General features: G+C 41.2%; 1 long non-coding RNA gene across 1 annotated transcript; it reads left to right on the plus strand.

The window, feature by feature from the left end:
* The first annotated feature begins 314 nt into the window (after positions 1–314).
* On the plus strand, positions 315–16,546 carry LOC308481786. Its single transcript, XR_013988901.1, has 3 exons — positions 315–389; positions 12,352–12,485; positions 16,416–16,546. It is a non-coding gene; the product is annotated as an uncharacterized lncRNA (long non-coding RNA).
* The last annotated feature ends 699 nt before the right edge of the window (positions 16,547–17,245 follow it).

The following is a 17,245-nucleotide window of genomic DNA, read 5'->3' on the forward strand; positions in this document are numbered from 1 at the left end:
GAGGAATGAATCAATGTCCCCTCTAAGTATCTGCTTTATATACATTATTTACACAATGGGCTGCACATGATTGGCTAATTATGGAATTCTACTGTAAGCCAATCAGGTTGTGGATTCACTTATATCTGGAGCATGATTGGGTGGTTCCTGCCAACCAATCATACTGCTGCATTGTTCTAGGACCAATCAGACTGCTGCATTCTGAATCCTATTGTTCTAGGACCAATCAGACTGCTGCATTTTGGATCCTATTGTTCTAGGACCAATCAGACTGCTGCAGTTTGGATCCTATTCAACTCAGTACATAACAGATGTGATGATGGTCCTGCTGCAGAAGCTTCAGAGAGCCCACTTCCAGTCACACAACAAAAGAACAGTAATTGAAAAAGGTCAGGTTGCACTGTTTTATTACGCTGTAGTAGAAGACCTTCCATTCTGTTGAAGCGGAGGTCTTTCATACTAAGGGTCTGAATATGTGCTGTCTTTTCATTTCAACTTGTCTTGCCACATGGATATCTACTGTGGTTAGGTTTGGTTCTGAGAATACTTAGACTGTTAACACAGAGAACTTATCTGTCTTCCACTCCACACCGCAGAATGGTCTAAAAATCTGTAACTGTCTCTTTAAAAGGCTTTTTTATATATATACAATGAAGAAGCTGGGTCTATAGAATTTTCCTTGTATTGGCATCACTGATAAGAAATCAGCACTTACCACAAAAATGGAGTAAACCATGAATAGCAGAACATTTCACTATTAAAGCTTCCAAGCAGAGTCATTCCAAATACTAGCATTAAACAAATTAAGGCTGATTAAAAACCACAGTGAAACATTGTCAGGGCACTGCCTCCAAAAGGAACCCTGCTAGTTTAAATCACTACTTTAAATGATCTCCATGTGGCTTTCAATACAATTTTATTTGACCTTTAAAGAACACCAACAGGGCACCTGATTGTGGCAGGTCACCTGTGTGAGCTGGCAATAGTGGAAATTCTGTTTGTCTTGTTGCTTCGCTCCCCACCCCTCTCAAAGCCTTGTGATATTTTCTGTATTTTGAGCTTGGGCCTTCCTTTGTTTTTCTCTGCGACTTTGGTAGTTGATTAACCCATGATGTGCTGCTTGAACCTTCAATTACATATATAGAGAGAGAGAGGGGTATGGGTGTGTGTACAATAGGGAAACTCAAAACGGAAGCCACGTAGCACATTTGGATTCCAAAAATCGTTCGCAAACTGAAGCAGTTACTTCTGGGTTTTCGGCATTCAAAAGCCAAAACGTTCAACTTCTGAGACATTCTATGTCTCACAACACTGACTTTTCTTGCTCTGCCAGCTTTGAGCTGTGGCAGTGGCTTTTGTTTGAAAACATGTCCAACAGCATAAATGCACTCACACAGTTTTATTCTGGACATAATCCAGCCACTATTAAGGTGTGTTGATTTCAGTGGGAGAGTGTTGTGGTTAACTATCCACCTGAAAGCAATGGGAATCAAATATACTTGACTTTATCATGATGATGTCCTGTATTATTACTTTTTGCCAAGAAATAGTCCCATGATTTTAGGATATTTTCAGCCAGCTTGTAAATCTCATGGAGATGAAATTTCTCCATCCTTCAGCAAAGCCAGTAATGCTTCTCTAAAAATGAAATGCACTATGAACCACTGAGTGAATAACATAAGTTATACAACATGTCCACTAGGTACAGGGTTTCATCTGCAGCAATGCAACTTATGTACAATCTGTGTTGATTTATAAGCACATGCAACTAGCTAAATTAATAATGGCCATCTGGCTCATGATACATTCTCCAGGTAGTCCTTCAACATAAACAAGCATTGAGCCATCATTTTGGAATTTGATGGGTATGTGTTGGATCCAACTTAGCTACACTTTGGATCAGGTTACCAGTTGAGTAAGCAGAAATAATATTCTTTGTACAGCTGCATAAAACTCACTGATGTCACTGAATGACCAGCACTGTTAATTGCATAAGTTATTTTTATCACCTTTAATGTTCACATATACATCTACACACACGAAGTGTAGAAGGAGAAATGAGTGGGTGTTTTTTCTCTACTTGGATTTTTCTGCATGCAGGAAAAGAAATAATGCAAGATGTAATAAGATTGCTTTTGTTTTAGAAGAAAATGGGGGGAATTCATCCACACCACTCCCTTCCATTAGCATATACATCAAGTACTGATGGAATTTCTTTTTTCCTTCTTTTTAATAAAACCTCTGTAGAAAAGTAAAGCCCTCTCTGCACCCTGCCACATATACACTTTCTTCTTTCCCAGCATCCACCATTGACATGAAATACTCATCTTAAAAGTATTACTTCTTAGAGTTAAAACTCTTCTCAATCAGCTTGAAGCTGTGAGCCTGACATACATGGTCTGTGGGAAAGGTTTCAGTTGATTTCATTATAGCTGATTTTGTGCAATCCCTGTGGCATTGACATGGTTCTATAAACACCAGCTCATTTCCCAGTAAACTAACACAGAGAGCAGCCAGGAAATGCCTGGTTCAGTCCCACATTTGCAAACATCAAGCAAGAAGGGAGAAGGGGCTCTGGCATTCTTGCACCTCATTGCCTCTGTCTTCTGTAGACTTTCTCAGCAGTACTTCTAAAGCTTTGAGTTTCCAGTGAATCATAGGCAATCTGTGCTTAGTGAGGCCTTTGAGAAGCAAAGGAGCCTTTTAGAGACTATACCATTTACAATGACAGTATTAGACTGTGGTTTATTAATGGAGCTGAAGTGAAATGCAAGCTGTAGTGTTTGAAGGAGTCCCCGTTTGGAGAAAACAAGTAGCAAGTGGAAGGTGAAGGAGAAATATTGACAAATATAAACAGGGAGCTAAACAGTCTTGTAGATTAGAAGTCGCAGGGTGACATCTCTGAAGCAGCTTGAGAATGGCATCTGCTAATGGCCAAGATAGATGTGAGAGCAAATAAGCACATCACTTGCTGATGCATCTGCTTCTAAAAAATAGTTAATAAAAGGTGTGTGCATATGCACACACACACACACACACAATTCATTGGGACCACAGTACACAATACACGGTACCGTTTCATCTCTTACCTGGTCTTGATGAAAATCCTCCATCCTCAGCTGCTGTTAGCTCAAATAATTGTCTCAGCAGCTGCTTAGCATTCGGAAGCACTGATTCAAACAGGCAGGTGTTCATGTCTCTTTTACTGACCTGATGCCCTCCAAATGTTTTGGACTACAACTCCCACCAGCACTAAGCAGCTTGGCTATGCTGGCTGGGACTGATGGGAGTTGTAGTTGAGAAAATCAGGCTGGCAAAAGCTGGTGTAGTGAAGGGCTCATGTCTGAATGTGTCCTATGTCAAATTCTCCCTCCACAAGGAAGCCTTATATGTCAGTGAGAAAGCAAAATTGGAGGGTTGCCATATGTTCTCTTTTTCCGGGGCACATCCTCTTTTTCATGGGTAGAGTCATCATAGCAATCCATAGTTAAGTCAACAAATATGTCCTCTTTTTAGCTCTTCAAAATATGGCAACCCCAATTTTTAGCTCTTCAGAATATGGCAACCCCAATTCAAGCAAGCAAGGTGAGATCACTCACATATGCAGAGGCATGAGATATTTTCAGGAAGATCGTAACTTCTAAGGACCAGAACATGACTGGAACAGAACACTCCTTAAAAACTGTTTACATTTGGAGTCACTCTGCTCTTTCTTTGGCACATCAGGATGGCTTCACAGATTAATTGTTGACATGGCAGAATGACCACAAAGCAGTGGCATAGTGTGGATTGCCAGTGCCCAGGGCCCCATGGAAGGAGGGAAATGGATGCAGTACGCATGCACATTCAACTGCCCAATGGCATCTTCATCACCTAGGAGATTGCAGCCACAGAGATAACAAAAGAAGAGTTGTTCTGTTGTCTAGAGAAGTCACTTCCTGGTTCACATGGAGAAGCCATTTTCAATGGAGCTCAGCAACAGAAGCACATAGCTGTATTGAGGCAACACTAGCTGTTGAAAGTTTATGTCCCTAACAATTTTGGGCCCGGGGCAACTGTCCCTGTGTCCTCCCATGCAATGCAACTGTCACAAAGTCTGTCTGTCACATGGTGAATGTGTGGTTTGAATGCACACTCATGTAGAACAGCTGTGATAGACCACACCAGTTCAAATCCTCATTTCCAGTGGTTTAAGTCTTGTATGGTAAATATGCCAGCTCACACAACACAGAAATATGAATCCAAGCATCCTCACATCTATTGCTGTGAGCCTGAGTGACTAGAGAAGTGTACCTTTGGTACAAAGTGGCCTTACCTTTCCATAAACTCACACACACCTCAGAAGACCTGCTGATCATCATTATTTCAGTCTTGTCTCGATTCAGTTCGAATTGTTTCAGTCATCAATTTGTCTCAGTAGTTAAATGCCATGTTGAAAGCTGGCAACTAGTGCTATTCCAAGGCTGGAATATCAAACAGCTTGATAATGGGGAAGAAGCTGCATAAGGGTCTCAGACTGACTGTCCCTTGGCTACGGAATGATGGACTACAGCTCTGAAATTTCAGATACATCTGCTCTTCAAGAATGCTAAAATCTCCCAAGAGGAGTTATGGGCCACTGTCATTTGTGATGGAGCATGACAACCTCAGATGGCCAAACAATTGCAGTAAACATAAATAATGGGATAAGAAACTGTCAGACAAGCTAGCATTGATGGACAGGGATCCCTGATGCTTGTAAAGATACTTGCTATAGCTGAATTGGCCACAGATCGTAGAAAGCTATAATTCAAAGGCTAAATATAGACCCCGGTACACAGAAAAAGTAGAGCTTTCCATCTCTGATACTGCTATCCATATAGAGCAGGGTCTGCCTCCTTAACCAGGTATCTGTGCACACAGGGAAAAAATGCTGAAACTGACTAACATGTGGGCAGGCACATAAGGGAAAATTCATTATTAATTTGGTCTTCTACCCTGCAATTTCCAGTGAATGGGCATCATTCTTTGGATCTGCGTTTGGCTGCCTGCCATCTTTGAGGATGGGAAGGGATTCCCACCCCCCCAAGGATCTCAAGGTGGGATACATGATTCCCTCCCCTCCACTGCCACACTTTATCCTTTCAAAATACCCTATGGAGTAGATTAGACTGAGAGATTGTAACTAGGCCAATGTCCTCCAGTCATTGTGACGAATGATCAGGAATTTGAACCTGGGTCTTTCTAGTCTTAGTCCTCAACTCTAACCACTGTATCTCATTGGCTCTCAATTGTCCAGTCACTCTGGCTCCATTACTTTTTTTAAGTCTAACATAGTTCAGTGCTCTCTGTATTGTGTAATATGGTCACTGCTGCCCTTGCAACATGGAGCGGTCTGAGAAGTTTATTCCTTGTTCTTCAGCAAGTTAAAGCACAAGCTCTTTGCAGGACAGATACAGTAGTATGTCTTGCCAGTTATTATGTGTCATGGTTTCTTAGCCAGTTGCTGACAGTCAAAATGTGAATGGGCATGAAGGGAAGATGATAATTTATTTTGAAGCAAAGAAAAATGTTTTGAATACAGGGTAGCACTCATGAAAGGCCATCACTTCTTGCCAACATAATTTAAATATGAAAGGGTGCCAGTCATGTCATACAGCTGATCAGTCTTGCTCATATTTCTATATTGCAGTACACATGTATTTGGGAGCGCTTTCTAAGATACTCTTTCGTTCTAGATAGCTATTTCATTCCAGTGAGATGAATTAAAAAACATGGAGTAATATCCAACTAAGTCATACTCAAAGGCACATTGAAAACAATGAGCTGAGGTTAGTCACCACACATCCCCCCCCATCCTAGCTTTTAATTTCAGAGGAACGTTTGGAAATTCCAAATGTCCTCCCCATTCTTAGGGCAAAAATCTGAATAGGTTATTGTACTTCAAACTGTGTCTTTGAGTGAATGAGAAAAATCCCTAATGAACTTTGATGCAGTTGAAGTGTGTCCCTGAAACAACCAACAAATGGCTGTTCAAAACTTGTATCCACAGTCCAGAGGAAGTTAAGTACACTTAGATCCTACTGAATTCAAGGGGACTTAAATTTGTCATAACTAAATTAACCCCTAGAGTTCAGCAGGCCACGTGCAACTAGATTATCTCATTTCTTTGTATGGGGTGGGGGGTGGGGTTAGTGTACATATAAAATGTTGGATGTATTTCAGAAACAGACCAAAGAGCCACAGAGTTAGTCTTTTTTGAGACTCTGAAAATGCAGCAACCTTACCATGTAAGCATGAGTGGTGAAAGTATCAAATAGCAAATTGCCATTGATGGCTCAGAATAATAGAGCACAGGATCAGTGCGCTGTTCAGCTATCTGAAAGCAAAAGTCTTGGCCTTGTCGTAGCATTTATTTCCCATTAATGTCCCAGGCTCTCTAGAGATTCTCTTACTAGCAGGAGACCACCTTCTTGTGAGACACTTCTATTCTATTCACAATTATCTCTTAATTACTTCTGTCCTTTCCAGAGTGGCAACACCTTGAAGAATTTTCGTTATAGCGTGTCATTATCGACTTTGCACCTCCTTCAACTTCCACTGACAGGCTGACATTTAGTATTAAACCACAAAGACCTGAATAATCATAATATCTTTAAAACACACACACACACACACCATTTACAACACCACAACAGCAAATTCAGGATTAACATGGACTTTTGTGATTGGCTGGTTTTTGCATAGAGTAATTTACTAATTCCTTGGGCATCATTTAAGCAGCTCGCTGGCAAAATAAAAATCCCTGGACTTGGAGAAAAAGAGTAGATTTAGGATTTTCCCACATGCTGTGATCTCAACCATGTTAGAAAGGAAGTAGTTTAGCTTGCAGTTGCTAAAAAATCTCCACTGTGTGATATTCAGTAGGGTTTGCAAAGCGATGGGCTAAAACAGTGAAACCACAAGATCTGCAAACACACATATCTTAATTTGTTGGTTGTTCACTTCCATGCTGATCATTTAGATATTAACGCCTGTTAGGTAAGTAATGCAAAACATAAGCAATTAACTACCTTCTCTTGTGCTCTCCTATTTCAAAACAGTGCACACATCTTCCCATATTTTAAGCCCTTAGCTCATGGGTTTTTGTGAAGGGTAGAATAGCTGGATCCATAAACATTTTTCATAACATTCTTTATCACAGTATGTGGCACATTAAAGACCAGTACTCAGAACACCCATTGAAATCAATGGATTTAGTTTTTCATGTTTACTGTTTCTAATGGCTCGGCTCTGAGTATGAAGTAGACACAACCCTAATGTTTGGAATGTTTAGTCTATTTAAGGTGTGTCACAAGATACTTTCAGTGTAGGTGCCCAAGCAACCAAGATTTTCTCAGCATCTTCACAGTGTTGTCTTCATCAAAATGGCATCCTGTACACACCCACACTTAATCCAGATGTATCGTAGAGGATTAGTAGAATTTTAGAGTTGGGAGGGACCCTGAGGATCATTTAGTTCAGCCCCCTGGAATGCAGGAATATGCAGCTGTCCCATACAGGGATCGAACCTGCAATATTGGTATTATCAGCATCATGCTTTAACCAACTGAGCTGTCCAGGTCTCATTTCTATAGGGTTTTCACGTTATGAGATTTTCCATGGAAGTGGCAAATACAGATTAAATGGGGAAATAATATGGGGCAGCTTTTTGACGGGGACAGTGATATGTGGATGCACGAGCACTACCAAGCTCATAATACACTGCCATGGGAAAATGCCCTTTCTTTTGGTTTTTTGCTGCTGCAGACTAACTTGGCCTCCCCTCTGGAAATGTATCATTACTGTATTCTGCCTAGACAAATTAGGAAGGAAACAGGAAATCATTATACACTGAGAATACACAATGCTACCCAAGACGTAGTTCTTGATGAACCAAGTTCCTGAAACCAGAGTGCAATATACTTCTGGTCCATTCCTAGGACTCTTCTGAAGTGATGCCAAAATGTTGATGCTATCCTGAATTGCTTATTTCACGAGATGCACAGCTTTAAGTGAAACCATAGGCCAGTGATAGGGAACCTGTGGGCTTCAAGATTTTGTTACACCCCACCTCCCACCATCCCTGACCATTGACCATTTGGGTAGGACTGTCGGGAGTTGGACTACAACAACCTCTGGAGGATTAGAGTTTTCCCATCCCTGCTGTAGAGCATAGTTTAACTTTTATCACTTCAGATGCTTTCTCCCTTGACAAATATTTTAACAATTTGTTTTACCAAGATTTCTATGGGCAGATAAACTTGCTTCACATCATCGGATGTTGTTCTAAGGTTTCCATTGTGAACGATGTGGGAACAACAGGCCAAAATGCACACTCCCTGGCCGTAAAAATTACAGGTCTATAAATTGAGTTTTCTTCACAGCTAGATGTTGGCAAAGCTGACAATGAAAAAGTGATTTTGTTTTTCATCAAGCAGCTGGATGAAAAGAAGCTCAAGGTAATACAAAGGTCACTGATAATTGCCCCCCTATAGATGGTGATAGACATTTCGACTGAATATGGGAACACCACAAGCAACTTTCTTTCAAAAAGCCCCATCACTTTCTTTGTAGTTAAAGCTGCTTCCACATTAAATAGAAATTGCATTGAAATTGTTAGAAAAACATGAAACATTGATAGGTAGGTGAATAATGAATCCTTTTGCAGTAAATGGTATTCATGATTAACCCAAGTCCGTTGCTTTCAGTAGGTCTACTCTGTGCAGAACCTGTTAAGTATAATAGATTTAATTGACACATAAATGGAAAGCGTATGTGTATTAATGAAGTTATAAAATGAAAAATGGCTAAATGTATATTGCTGAAGGTTTAATATGGGGATTTCTCCTAGGGCTATAGTAAAGCCAAGGAGAGCACTCTGAGCTCTTGCTGATAATTAACTAACTGGTTGTTGTTCTCTGGTAGTAAACATGCGAGTGTTGTAAGCTTAGATCATGTGATGAAGGTATTGGGTTGCAACTCCCCATTTTTAAGGGAGTTACCTTTGTGTCCTTTGTCTTATGGCTCTGTGAAGTAAGGACATCTTATGCTTCCAATATTAATATCTGCAACAGGACTGACTTGCATTAAAGCTAACATTCTGCTTACAGCTTGGAGTGAATGGTTTTTCTGAATGCATGTGTGAATTTTGCATTCAGAACCTCATGCTGAGAGTTGGGGGGCTTGAACTGAAAGGATGAGTGAAGCCTGGGCTGCTAAATGTCACCCTACCTAGTCACACTTGCCAGCAAGACCTGGCTGTACCTTCCCTTTCTTAGGAAAACTGTGGCTCAGATGCTTTCTGAATAGCTAGGAAATACTTGGACACTCCTGAAAGGGAACATGCTTTTCTCCCACCCTCCACATCTCCAACTAAGCATGGTGATGATGTAACCTAGATCTTTGAAAAGGAACAAAAAAGAGAAGCTACAGCTTTGGCTATGTTCTACCTCCATTGTCAGAGGCAGTAGGCTGGGAATTCCAAATGGAGTTGAACTTTGTTGCACTCGAGTCCTGCTTATGAGCTTCCTATAGGCATCTCAAAAAGGATAGTGGATTAAATAGACCTTTGGCCTGTTTTGCTAACCTCTGGGTACACCTCTGCATATAAATATCTGATTTGTTCTGCTGCCATTCCTAAAGACAGCATATATTGTCCAGGGCCACCAACAGCTCGTATTCATTATTAATAGTAGTTCTGAACAGCTTTTCCCAGTAGCATGTCAGGCTAGGAAAGTATTGTCTGGAAAGCATAGCATCAGAGTTTATTATTTAAATCGCCAAGCGAAGACCTTGATTGAAACCATTGATTTTAATGAAACATTTTATTAGCTCTCTCTCTCTCTCTTAAAGGAAAAGCACATTGTAATAAATTGCTGTCGGTATTGAAACAAGTTGGTTTAGCTCTAGATACAATGCCCTCTGTCTGAAGTTATGGGAAATGAGTCACACCTAAGAAACAGTGATTCTACAAGCACATCCAATTTGCATCAAAAGAAGCCAGTTCCACAGGGAACACATGAGCATGCCAACTTGTCTGCATAGTAAGACATATATCCCATCAGCAAAGTGTACCGATGGCTGCTTAGGAGAAACGGACTCCTTTGCTAGGTCAGGGTGATTCTCTGCTTGATTCCAGTGGGACACTGGCTTGTACAAATATCTCCCTCATCTTTACCTGTTCCCATCCCCGCCAGGCATCCACTCTGCAGCCAATCTGGTGCCCTCCAGCTATTTTGGACTACAACTCCCAGCAGCTCCTGATGGCACCAGGATGGCTGCTGTACTAAATGCTATTTTCGACAATCCCTAAGTCCTCAGTGGGGGCTGTAGCAGGGCAGAGACATCTGGAATCTCTGCTCCACTAATGGACAATGGGCAGTTTGAAGGTTCTAACCGCCTAGATTTGGTATAGCTTTTTTGCAGTCAGTGAGGTGCTCTCTTCTCTCTCTGTCTTTGTCTCTTTTCATCCACTGAAGCTGGATATTTCCCAATTGTGACAACCCAGCCTTCAGTTACTTTCTCTGTTTGAGTTTCCTGCTGCTTTTATTGCTTTTATTGCTCTGGCTTTTACTGCTGCTAGTTTTATTGCTGTTTTCCTGGATGGTGATTTGGATTGCTTTCAAGTTTGCTGTTTTAGGTGCGTAAAATGTAAGCCGCCTTGCACAATTAATAGGAAAGATGGATAAAAATGTATTAAAAGACGAAATAAACAAGAAACTTACTGGTTTATATATAGATATTGAACCCATTAATCTATCTATAGAAAATGAAAATAAACATTACTTTTAAAAACAGACGCTTAACAATTTAGGAAATGAACATAAAAGGCGTCTAAAGAATTGTAAGAATAAATTCACTAAATGACATTTAAAACACTGGTTTGCCTTAAACAATATGCTTTTTAAACATTAAACAAATAGTTTATATTTAGAGGAGCATATCCAAGCAATCACAATATGGGAGAAAGGAGTGTGAAACTGACAGTGGTAGGAATAGTAACTATTCATTTAGCACTTGGCATCTTCAAGGAGCTGTTCAAACATTAATTCATCCTGACAACACCTTGACAGGGCTGATGAAGATATTAATCCAAATGTGCAGAAGGCTAAAGTCACCAAACAGATTTAACAGATAGGGTGGGGGGGATGCACGCAGGAGGAAATCCCTAGTGTAGCACCTCATGTACTGTTTCTTGTAGCAGTTATAGTTAGTAGTACATGATGGATAATAAGATTGCCTTGACCAAATACCACTGTATGGTAGCCACATTTATTTATTTATTTATTCATTCATCTGAGAAACATGTATTTCTATGCATGTGTACACTCACGAATCTACAATCTTTTGTTCCCTGGGAGGGTGTCCCAGATCTCTCCTTCAGCAGGTAGAGAGGGAGATTCGCTGGTGGAGGAAGTCCACATCCTCCCTTCAGCTGTGGAAACCTCCATGGTGGTCTCTCCTCCAAGGTCAAAAAGGAGATGTGCTCCAGGGATGTGTCTGGAGTAGATCAAGGGGCAGGTCCAGGGCAAATGGAGACTGTAGTGGAGAGACTGTGGAGAAGACGTTGGTGGTCAATGTGGCTTTTATACATATATATATATATATATATATATATATATATATATAAAATGAAAGTTTGTCTGTTTGTCCTCTGTGCCTTTGGACCCCTCCTAAGATCATCACTAAATCTGATGTGAAGGGTTATGAGATAAAGGAGCTGCATAAACCTTAGTTTTTCAAACTAAGAAAAGTCTTGCCTTAAAGCCCAAAGTGAGGATGCTTGCTGAAACTCTGGTGGAAGATAATAAGAATAAGAACACAAATACATACATACATACATACATGCATGCATGCATACATACATACATACTTATTTGTACCCTGCCCATCTGGCTAGGTTTCCCCAGCCACTCTGGGCAGCTCACAATAGAATATTAAAAACATGATAAGGCATCAAACATTAAAAACTTCCCTAAACAGGGCTGCCTTCAGATATCTTCTGAAAGTCAGATAATTGTTTATTTCCTTGACATCTGGTGGGAGGGCGTTCCACAGGGCAGATGCCATTACCGAGAAGGCCTTCTGCCTGGTTCCCTGTAACCTCACTTCCCACTGTGAGGGAACCACCAGAAGGCCCTCAGCTTGGACCTCAGTGTCTGGGCTGAATGATGGCAGTGGAGATGCTTAATGAAACACTCAATGCCAAATGGTCAGCTGAAGCCAGTCAGGTCTATGCAACACAGGGGACAACTAATGGTGTTCCTCTGGATGATCTCAGGGAGCAAGTAGGGATATAATGTAAGTTTGTTTGTTTTATTACATTTATAGCCTGCCTTTCTCTTGCCATGGAACCCAAGGTGGTATATGTCCGCTTTCCAGATGGTCATCCATCCAGGCACTGACCAGACCCAGGCCTGCTTCACTTCAGCAAGGATGTGACTTCATGTGTCTTCAGACCTTGGGTATTAATTTTTGTATAAACCACTGTTTCCAGAGCAATAGCTTCTCTTTTTATTGCTGTCAATTTTAAAATAGCAATAATAAAAATAACTAAGTCACAATATTGGAGTTGCCATTGTAAAACAAAGAAACAAAATAATTTCTCTCAAAACAGTAAATAAAGCCTTCTCTCTGCCAGCAGGAACAGGAACTGACATATTTGGAGTCAGTTAAGGGGCAATGTAGTAATGCTGTGTCCCAATCGAACAAGAGGCAGTTATAGGGGCCAAAATCATAAGAAGGAAGCTTTAAATTAATGGGACAGTTGTGGGGGACCTATGCTGAATGGAACTTTCTTCCAAATAAATATTATTGTAGGATTTTTTTGCTATGGAGATAGGCACTGCTGAATAATACAGTATTATATTATGTGCTGTGTACAACCATCATGTTGATTCCACTTATTTATTAATTAAACAAAATTAAGAAAGAGGAGCAATGCCTCAACAGCACTAATATTGATACAGGGGGGAACCCTAAAGACATTATTTGCTTTATTACCTAAGTGATTCTGCAAATCATCTTGGAAACATTTATAGAGTAAATCTAGTTTATACCATTACTTTTGCAAAATGCAATTCTTTCTATCACAAAACAGCCAGAGCTGTAGAAAAACACACATCAAGGTAACTGCTACAAGGACAAATCACTAAAGTCTAGAGGAGAAAGAAGTGTTTTGAATTTGCCATTGTCATTGCCTGCCACACAATGGCTTTTGTGTGGAGATAACATGCACAGAGAAGTATTGTGTACAGGGAAAGGACGGGGGGGGGGGACGACGACGACTGTTTCATGGCCATTCAAACTGTGTCCAGACTTTCTTGTCCTCTGAGCTACATATTAAAATGTTCATTTCAACCTAGGCGTAAGATGTGTATATCTTTAAACATGATGTGTTTACCAGCAAGTATCCTTCAGAAAGGATGGATTCATGTTTTGCCTCCGTTTCCTTACACCTTGCATGCATACTTTGGGAGGAAGAGTGGTATAGAAATTTAACAACCAAATAAATAAATACTACCCGAGCCATAGGCCAGTGGTAGAGCAGTTAAACCTATGTCACTTCACACTATGGACTTGTATTGTTGTATGTGATCCTCTTTATAGAAATTCCCTGCACATAGAAAACTAATAGATCTGGGGAAAGGCAAAGTTCCTTATCCTTGAAAGCTTTTTTAAAAAATAAATAAATAAATGGAGGCGATATTTCTGCATTGTAGCATTACAGATAGGGGTTTACTACTTCAGTGAAAACTGGTCCCCAACATGCATAGTCTATTAAGAATGCCAACTTTCTATGGCTTTCTGGGGCTAGGGGCATAGAGATTACAGTTAACAGGCAAAGCTTTTCCCGTTATGAAGAGAGAAGGTGTTACCCGTTGATATGCACATGCCAATAAATAACTGGGCCATCTCAGAGCCTTTTGGGGAAATGGGTTCTCTAACTGTGCAAAGCTTTGTTAACAATGGAAGCCATGGTATACAAAGACAGACCATCAGTCCACCTAACTTAGTATTGTACTGATGGGCAGTGGCTCTCCAGGACTTCAGACAGGGTTCTTGACCTGGAGATGCCAAGGATTGAACCTGGAACCTTCTGGACACAAACCAGATGTTCTCCCACTGAGCTACAGCTGAGGTTCAGTACCTTGGATTCTTCTCGAATCCTCAGGCTTTCCCTGTAACTTTGTCCCTGTGTTGCCTTCTGCAAATCTCACCCAGCATTCTGCCACAAACCAGTCCTCCTGCTGGGTGTTTGTGCCATACCTATGAAGCACCTTTGGTAATCCGTCCCATAGTGATCAAAAGTTCCACATCCCTTGAAGTGAGGAGACCACATGCACTCTTTGCCTTTGCTGGGGAAAGCAACAGTTCCCTGCTTTTCTGATGAACACATTAATTTGGTGCACTCTTCCCTCTCCCAATACGAGTAAATTATGGTAATCCTGATCCCCTACACAGTGTGTGCTCAGCTTTGCTTTTTGTTTTTTTAAAAAATGCCTTTTGCATAAATGTGTATTAAATTATTTAATTCAACGCCTTCAGTAGTTTTCCATGTGTTTGTTTTACATTTCAACCACTTCAGGAGATGCAGTGCACTCGTGTGCTAATAAAATCATCAACTTACTGGCTTCGGTCAGTTGTAGTCTGTTTCCTTTTCTGCTTAGCCTAACGCAACACAGCCACCTTGTATTAGATGTGGAGGCTGCCGTGAGCTGCAAACAACTGAATGGCCTTCATGTGTGGGGAAAGCAAGACCTTGTACAGTATGCTAGCCAAGCTGTCTTACCATTGCATGTTCAGTGTGAAGGGCCTGTACAGAGGTGCACAATGAGGGCTCCTTCACCCCAGGAGGAAATTGGCCCTATGGCATATGCACGCAAATGCACTGATGCTGAAAGTTTAACTCAGAAAGCCCTTTTCAGACCTTTGGTGTAAGTGTCTGTCAGGATTGCTTATTTATATGATGGTCAGCACTGCAGACTCTTTTCTGCCCAAGGGCATACCCTCCAATATTTCTCCGATGAAAATAGGTAAAGGTACCCCTGACCATTAGGTCCAGTCGCGGACAACTCTGGGGTTGCACGCTAATCTCACTCTATAGGCTGAGGGAGCCAGCGTTTGTCCGCAGACAGCTTCCGGGTCATGTGGCCAGCATGACTAAGTCACTTCTATTCAGGGCCGGATTTAGGTTTGATGAGGCCCTAAGCCACTGAAGGTAATGGGGCCCTTTATATGTCCAGCTGTCCTTTGCCAACAACAGATTGTCCCTGTTTTTTGAATATATGCTATATGGTAATTTATGAACCTAATAGGTATCTAAAGCCATCTGCACATAACAAAATATGTATTTTATCAAAGTAATTGTTGAACTCAAATACAATTAAGAAGAAGTATATTAATAGTGAAATACAATTAAGAAGAAGTATATGGAGGGGGCAAGAGAGTGGGGCCCTAAGCTATAGCTTGTTTAGCTTATACGTAAATCCGGCACTGGTCTATTCCATTATAATAATAATGATAATAATTTTATTTATACCCTGCCCCTCTGACCGAGTTGCCCAGCCACTTTAGGTGGCTACCAATATACATAAAAACATAATAAAAAAGTTTTAAAAACCTTCCCTATACAGGGCTGCCTTCAGATGTCTTCAAAAGGTTGTATAGTTATTTATTTCCTTGGCTCGGGGGTGGGGTCATATAACTCCATACCCTACAACATTTCTCTGATGAAAATAGGGATGTCTTAAGGAGAAGTGGACATTCCAGGATCAGATCAGAAACTGGGACGCCTTCTGTAAATCCAGGACTGTCCCTGGAAAATCGGGACACATGGAGGGTCTGCAAGGGGCCTAATCCCTTGTGGGAAACTGTTTGGGTGCTGCATGCTAGTGATGGGCAGGACCAGTGCAATGGATGTGACTTTTACCTTTGCCACATTCCAGCTGTGCAAACAATTAAGGGTCTCTAAACACAAAGCCACCGAAGAATTGATGCTTTTGAATTATGGTCCTGGATGAGACTCTTGAGAGTCCAATGGACTGCAAGAAGATCAAACCTATCCATTCTTAAGGAAATCAGCCCTCACTGGAAGGACAGATCGTGAAGCTGAGTCTCCAATACTTTGGCCACCTCATGAGAAGAGAAGACTCCCTGGAAAAGACCCTGATGTTGGGAAAGATGGAGGGCACAAGGAGAAGGGGACGGCAGAGGACGAGATGGTTGGATAGTGTTCTTGAAGGCTACCAGCTTGAGTTTGACCAAACTGCGGGAGGCAGTGTAAGACAGAAGTGCCTGGCGTGCTCTGGTCCATGGGGTCACAAAGAGTCGGACACGACTAAACAACTGAACAACAATAACAAACACAAAGCATCTCTCCATTTTCTATCCAGGCAAGTAAGAAGCAGATGACACAATGCAGCCTGGCAAAAATCTTCAAAGGGGTCATGGAGCAGGGACAGTGATGGGCACAGCCTGGGGATGACAGCTGCCTGGAGAAAGACCTGGAGGGTCAGGAAGAGAATCTTGGAGGGCCACATTCACCCCAGACCTGAGGTTCTCAGCCCTGCTCTACCCCACCCTTCAAATAAAAAGCCATGCTGAAGACAGGCCAGACCCCTGCAATTCCACTCCCTACACCTACATACATTTATTGATCACAGAAGTAATGTCTGAAAATATCTCTGTCCCGTGAAGGAGTGTGCTGTTTTCTAGGTGACACTGCATATCTTTCCAAACTTAGAAGGTTTACAGTATACTACGAAGTGCTAGTATAACCAGATGTCAAGGCATTTCAAGGAAGTAAAAGAAAAGAAACAGCTTGGCATAATACTTTCCACATTCTATTCAAACAAAGTCTCTTTCGACTGTAACCTGCTCTGCTGATCACACCTTCAGAATTTTTTTGTGCAAGGAGTGGAAAGGTTTTATAATGTTAAAGCTGATTCCTTGCAGCAAGCTTAGGATTATGAATTTACGATATATTTCATCACCTTTCATTATGCATTTCAGGGGAAAAGTGGAAATGAAGTGTCACTTTCTCTCCATCCCCCCTCCCTTTAAAAGCATTAACCAACAGGATGTTTGAAAGATGCAAACTGTCAGAAAAGACTTTTTTTATTATTGTAAAAGGAGCTAGACAATGAGAGATTTCAAACCGCCTTTAAGCGTCTTTGCCAGCACAATTTACCAGCATGAAAAGAAAGCAACTCAGTTGCAGTCT

Source organism: Podarcis pityusensis (genome assembly GCF_964106645.2).
Source record: "Podarcis pityusensis genome assembly, chromosome: 7".
Lineage (NCBI taxonomy): Eukaryota > Metazoa > Chordata > Lepidosauria > Squamata > Lacertidae > Podarcis > Podarcis pityusensis.